Source organism: Dama dama, chromosome 15 (assembly GCF_033118175.1).
Source record: "Dama dama isolate Ldn47 chromosome 15, ASM3311817v1, whole genome shotgun sequence".
Lineage (NCBI taxonomy): Eukaryota > Metazoa > Chordata > Mammalia > Artiodactyla > Cervidae > Dama > Dama dama.
In genome coordinates, this window is record NC_083695.1 from 6545328 (window position 1) to 6551968 (window position 6641).

Here is a 6641-nt window from a genome sequence, read left to right on the forward strand (position 1 = left end):
ATAATTTTAAACAGTGTGTCCTGGGAACTGTGAATTTAGAAGACACTTTTGAGCAGACCTGGAGGGTGTACAAAAAAAACCCCATGAAAAGCCTGGAGGATTGTCTTTCAAGCAGAAGCGGTGCTTCCAGTGTGTCTGGTAGTGTGTCCTATGCTGAAGGAGTAGCAAGGAGACCAGTGTGGCCACAGGGATGTGAGACATGGGAAGAGGAGTCAGAGATAAGTACAGAGAATTAGTGAGCAAGACAAGAAGCAGTGGAGTAAGACTGGAGAAAGAGAAGGTTTGGGGGAAAAGATCAAGAGGTCAGTGTGTAGTATCTTTAGGACCAAGGTGCCTACTATTAGCCATCCAAGTGGAATAAGTAGGATGCTAATGATCAGGAGAAAATTCAGGGAGCATTGACTCTGAAGGCAGAGCTGTGATTAGCATTGTGCTAAAACCCAAGCCATAAAGGATCACAGAGGGGATTTAAAAAAAAAAAAAAAAATTTCATTCTGCAAAGAGGACTAATGGTCGAATGAAGCAGAGAGACCATGACATTGGAAAGCTTAGAGCCACCTCTGCAAAAAGAATGGGGTTGGTGGGAAATTTAAAGATCCAGGTGGAGGCAATATGTTAATTCTAAGGTGGAAAAAGAAATCTAATCCTAGTGTGGGGAAAGAATTAAATTTGTTGAATTCCAGCTTCAGTTCTTCTCATTGTATTTCTCTGTTAAAACCAGCAATAGCAACAAAAACAAAACACTCAATTCTTCTGTGAGATGTGAGTGACCTTTTGATATGTGTCTATTATAATCCGGGGAACACTGAAGAGGCAGAAAGTACTAAGGAAAAGATGTTAAGCACTTTCAAGACATCCTGTGAGAGATTCAGCAAGGATGTGTAGATTAGGACGTGTGATCACTTAGAGACCCTCATCAGACTGAATCATAAATGAGGGAAGCAGAAATAACCAATTCTCTTCATCAAAAGGCAGCAAAAACCTGGATTTCCTGCCAGCCCCACACATATAGCAGATATACACTAAGAGACAGAAAAGAACACTTTTATAATAATAAATAAAATGATTATTCCTCTACTTGATCACTTTCCTTTGTTCTAAAGAATGTATGTGCATGCTCCGCCCCTCAGTCATGTCTGACTCTTTGTGACCTCCTGGACTGTAACATGTCAGGCTCCTCTGTCCATGGGATTCTCCTGGCAAGAATACAGGAATAGGTTGCCATTTCCTCCTCCTCCAGAGGATCTTCCCAACCCAGGGGTCAAACCTGCATCTCCTGTGTCTTCTTGCATTGGAAGGTAGACTCTTTAGCACTGAGCCACCTGAGAAAGTCTGTTCTAAAGAGCAGTATTCAGAAAATCTTTCAAGAGTCACAAAAAACAAAACTCTAAAGTCCACTAGTGTAGTAAATTTCATAATGTATCATCTTCAAAATAATTTCTTTTCTCAGTGAATAACTCAAAATTTAGCCTTGCTTAATGAACCATGAACTTCCAGATGTTCAAGCTGGTTTTAGAAAAGGCAGAGGAACCAGAGATCAAATTGCCAACATCCGATGGATCATCGAAAAACAAGAGAGTTCCAGAAAAACATCTATTTCTGCTCTATTGACTATGCCAAAGCCTTCGACTGTGTGGATCACAATAAACTGTGGGAAATTCTGAAAGAGATGGGAATACCAGACCACCTGACCTGCCTCTTGAGAAACCTATATACAGGTCAGGAAGCAACAGTTAGAACTGGACATGGAACAACAGACTGGTTCCAAATAGGAAAAGGAGTACTTCAAGGCTGAATATCGTCACCCTGCTTATTTAACCTATATGCAGAGTACATCATGAGAAATGCTGGGCTGGAGGAAGCACAAGCTGGAATCAAGATTGCCGGGAGAAATAATAACCTCAGATACACAGATGACACCACCCTTATGGCAGAAAGTGAAGAGGAACTAAATAGCCTCTTGATGAAAGTGAAAGAGGAGAGTGAAAAAGTTGGCTTAAAGCTCAACATTCAGAAAACTAAGATCATGGCATCTGGTCCCATCACTTCATGGGAAATAGAAGGGGAGACAGTGGAAGCAGTGTCAGACTTTATTTTTGGGGGCTCCAATATCACTGCAGATGGTGACTGCAGATGTGAAATTAAAAGACGCTTACTCTTTGGAAGGAAAGTTATGACCAACCTAGATAGCATATTAAAAAGCAGAAACATTACTTTGCCAACAAAGGTCTGTCTAGTCAAGGCTATGGTTTTTCCAGTGGTCATGTATGGATGTGAGAGCTGGACTGTGAAGAAAGCTGAGCACCGAAAAATTGATGCTTTTGATATGTGGTGTTGAAGACTCTTGAGAGTCCCTTGGACTGCAAGGAGATCCAACCAGTCCATCCTAAAGGAGATCAGTCCTGGGTGTTCATTGGGAGGACTGATGTTGAAGCTGAAACTGCAATACTTTGTCTACCTGATGCAAAGAGCTGGCTCATTTGAAAAGACCCTGATGCTGGGAAAGATTGATGGCAGGAGGAGAAGGGGATGACAGAGAATGAGATGGCTGGATGGCATCACCAACTCGATGGACATTGGTTTGGGTAGACTGCGGGAGTTGGTGATAAACAGGGAGGCCTGGCATGCTGTGGTTCATGGGGTTACAGAGTCAGACACTACTGAGTGACTGAACTGAACTGAACTGAACTGAGAGTAATCTAGAATCAAATCTACAGCAGTGAAGTCTGGTTTACATATTTTTTATGAAAATATAGCCTTTCCCTTTTGGTTATTATCTGTTGTTCTGATCATCTTTGGGTGAGGATTGGAAGAAAGGAAAAGCCCATGAAATAGAACCCTATTATGAGAATTACTACATATAGCATCAGTTTTTAACTTATTGGGGATCAAAAAGAGTCTATTGAAAGTCAGATAAAAACTATGGACATAAACTAAATGAGAATAAAAATAAAATGGTTAGCCTAGAAATATAAACTTACATTTTCATGAGGCTCACTGTTACTTTACCTGGAAAACATTCATGTGCCTCATTAAATCAATGGTAGGTCCTGAAGATATCAGCTGCTGCTGCTGCTAAGTCGCTTCAGTCATGTCTGACTCTATGTAACGGCATAGATGGCAGCCCACTAGGCTCCTCTGTTCCTGGGATTCTCCAGGCAAGAACACTGGAGTGGGTTGCCATTTCCTTCTCCAATGCATGAAAGTGAAGTCGCTCAGTCGTGCCCGAGTCTTTGTGACCCTATGGACTGCAACCTACCAGACTCCTCTGTCCATGGGATTTTCCAGTCAAGAGTACTGGAGTGGGGTGCCATTGCCTTCTCTGAAGATATAAGCTAGTGGCTAGCAAACCAAAATGAATACAGGGACGAAGCCTCTTGACTCAGTCTATCCACTGTTCCACAAAGCCTTTTTGGGAGGAGAAAGGAAATACAGTGTCGAGTTCATACACCTATTGCAAAATATGGACTTCTCTAAATTTAGTCTTTTAAACCTGAAAAGCCATCTACCTTTTAAGACAAAGGAATTTTTTCTGCACATCTTTAGAGAAGAGCTGTTTAGTAATGTTGCTTAATGTAAAGCAGCTGTTGCTTCTCATAAAGGAGACTTGACAGAACTGTTGGATGAGCCGTGAGTCACACATGAATATGGAATTAACCAGATGATCATTTGATCAGTTGTCAAGATCTGTCCCACAAGTATGAAAGTTTGTTATGAATGTGCAATCTTTGTGAAAACACCGTAGAAGGAACACACTTTTATTATGGACTAGGGACTTCGGATTCATCCTCACTAAGGTAAAACACTATAGAGAACACCTGGTAAGGAATGGAAAAAATAATTTGAATTTTTAAAAATTATCATAGAATGCAACTAATTCTTCTTTACTGTCCCTAGGGTGTGTTTATGAACCAGGGCACTCTGGTCCATTGCAGCATAGATGGCCCTTCCTAGGATCTTCAACCAATCTGGCTTATGGAGTAGGGGACTTGTAGTTGAGAACAGAGATGTAGAACTAATTTGCTATGACAGATATAGAACTAGATCAAAGAGTTACCCCTTCATATGTTATATGAATAACTATTAACTTAGCTAAGTTTAAATGACTCTTACACTAGATGAGGCATCTTAGACTGGACTTAGGCAACCCTTCCTTCAGAGAAGAGCATGATATATAGAAAATGGCCTGAGTGCTTGGGGAGGGGATGAGCCCTCTCAGATCTTTAAATATTTAGAAGTATGTCTCTGATTATATCATTAGAAATCATATTCTTCAAAGCTTAGAGAAGATCATATTCATTAATGAAGCCTGAGAGCTGTCTGAGAGAATGCATTATGTTTTTCCTGAGGAACACAAACACAAAATAACAAAATGAATTTTGACATTTAAAAAGTTATTCTTGTGCTCGCTTCGGCAGCACATATACTAAAATTGGAACGATACAGAGAAGATTAGCATGGCCCCTGCGCAAGGATGACACGCAAATTCGTGAAGCGTTCCATATTTAAAAAAAAAAAAAGTTATTCTTAATGAACATCTTTTCTTAGGGAGAAATGTCTATGACAGAATAAATATTAATGTAACTAAGGAATGAATTATTACATTCAAATTACATTCAAAGCTTGGAAACTAATAGCTTTTAAAAATAGTTTTAGGCTTCCCTGTTAGTTTAGTTGGTAAAGAATTCACTGCAATGCGCGAGACCCCAGTTAGATTCCTGGGTCAGGAAGATTCGCTGGAGAAGGGATAGGCTACCCACTCCAGTATTCTTGGGCTTCCCTTGTGGCTCAGCTGATAAAAAATCCACCTGCAATGCAGGAGACCTGAGTTTGATCCCTGGGTTGGGAAGATTCCCCTGGAGAAGGGAAAGGCTACCCACTCCAGTTTTCTGGCCTAGAGAATTCCATGGACTATCCATGGGGTGGCAAAGAGTCAGAAATGACTGAGCGACTTTCACTTTAATGTTTTAAGTCAGTACTGAAGGCAATTTTAAACCTATTCTTTAAATTTAATTTACAATTTTACACTGTTGATATGAAGACCACATGCTAATGAGAACTTAAATGCTATGAAATACAAACCATGATACTATTGAATGTGTGTAGTTTTAATAAGCTCCTAAAAGTTAACTTGTACAATCTGTGCAGAATTGTTAAGACTCTAAACTTGAGACAGTTGCATTATGCTCTCCAGTTTGTGCTATTCTAAGCTGCTTAGTTTATCATTTCTATGATACTCTAAGTCAAGTGAGGACAGCTTGATTTTGCTGATAGCTGATGAAACTGTAGAATGCTGCATAATTAGATAGAATGGAAGTATCTATTTAAGAAGGAAAATAAACATCCAGGAAGTTATTCTATGGTTGGGGAACAGTTGGGTAAAGGAATGTGAAAATATTTCGTGCCCTGTTACCCGACTTTTCCAAGAACTTTGATTTAGCTTTTGTTTACAGTATTAAGTTCGGCATTCCTAAAAGACTTTACTTAAATAATTCCCATTTGAACAGTGCTTTATGATTATGAAAGTGCTCCACACATATCATCTCTTTCAGGGCTCCAAAATAACTTATGAGATAGATAATGTTGCTACCCATCTTAATAAGGATGCTTGGGCTGCCTGAATTTAAATTATTTCCCCAAGATTATACATGGCAAGTGATAGAACTGGGAAGTAAATCTGAAAGTATTCTGCCCTTTTATCAGTGCGATGCTGTCTTTCACTTGGGAATTTCCAAGACTGAAAAGGAGAAGGAGCCAGTCATCTTGACTTGCCTAAACTATGGTAAAATCTCCTTGACGTCTATCTCCCCTTGTAGCCTCTCCTACACAGTGGTGATTTCTAAAGTAGGAGCAATGAATTCACTGCTAATTTGGGATGCTTCAAACATCTTAGCTTAAGAAGAAAGCTCTTAAAAATCAGCTACATATATATGTGTTAATATATGATATTTGTTTTTTTCTCTTTCTGATTCACTTCACTCTGTATAATAGAATCTAAGTTCATACATCTGAGTTCAACTGACTCAAATTTGTTCCTTTTTATGGCTGAGTAATATAAATATGCATAGCATCTAGAAAAATGGTACTGATGAACCTATTTTCAGGGCAGGAATAGAGATGCAGACATGAAGAATGGATTTGTGGACACAGTTGGGGAAGGAGTGGATGAGGCAAATTGAGAGAATAACATTGGTATATATATACATTGAAACTGAAAGTGAAAGTCTCTCAGTGGTGTCCCACTCTTTGTGATCCAGTTATACAGTCCATGTAGTCTCCAGGCCAGAACACTGGAGTGGCTAGCCATTCCCTTCTCCAGGGGATCTTCCCAACCCAGGGATCGAACCTAGGACTCCCGTATTGCAGGTAGATTCTTTACCAACTGAGCCACAAGCCATATATAAAATAGATATCTAGCTGGAAGTTGCTGTATAAGTTCAGTGCTCTGTGATGACGTAGAGGGGTGGGGTGAGATGGGGGTGGTGGGAGGGAGGCTCAAAAGGGAGGCGATATATATATCTACACTTAAGGCTGATTAATATTGTTTTATGGCATAAACAAACATAACATTGCAAAAGAATTATCTTCCAATTAAAAATAAAAAAACAAACACAGCCAAACCTCATTTGCAGTAAAAAAAA

The 6641-nt window shown here is 39.6% G+C and overlaps 1 non-coding gene across 1 annotated transcript; it reads left to right on the plus strand.

Moving 5' to 3' along the window:
- The first annotated feature begins 4402 nt into the window (after nucleotides 1–4402).
- Nucleotides 4403–4509, plus strand: LOC133070831 (U6 spliceosomal RNA). Its single transcript, XR_009696235.1, has one exon. It is a non-coding gene; the product is annotated as a U6 spliceosomal RNA (small nuclear RNA).
- Nucleotides 4510–6641: the final 2132 nt, after the last annotated feature.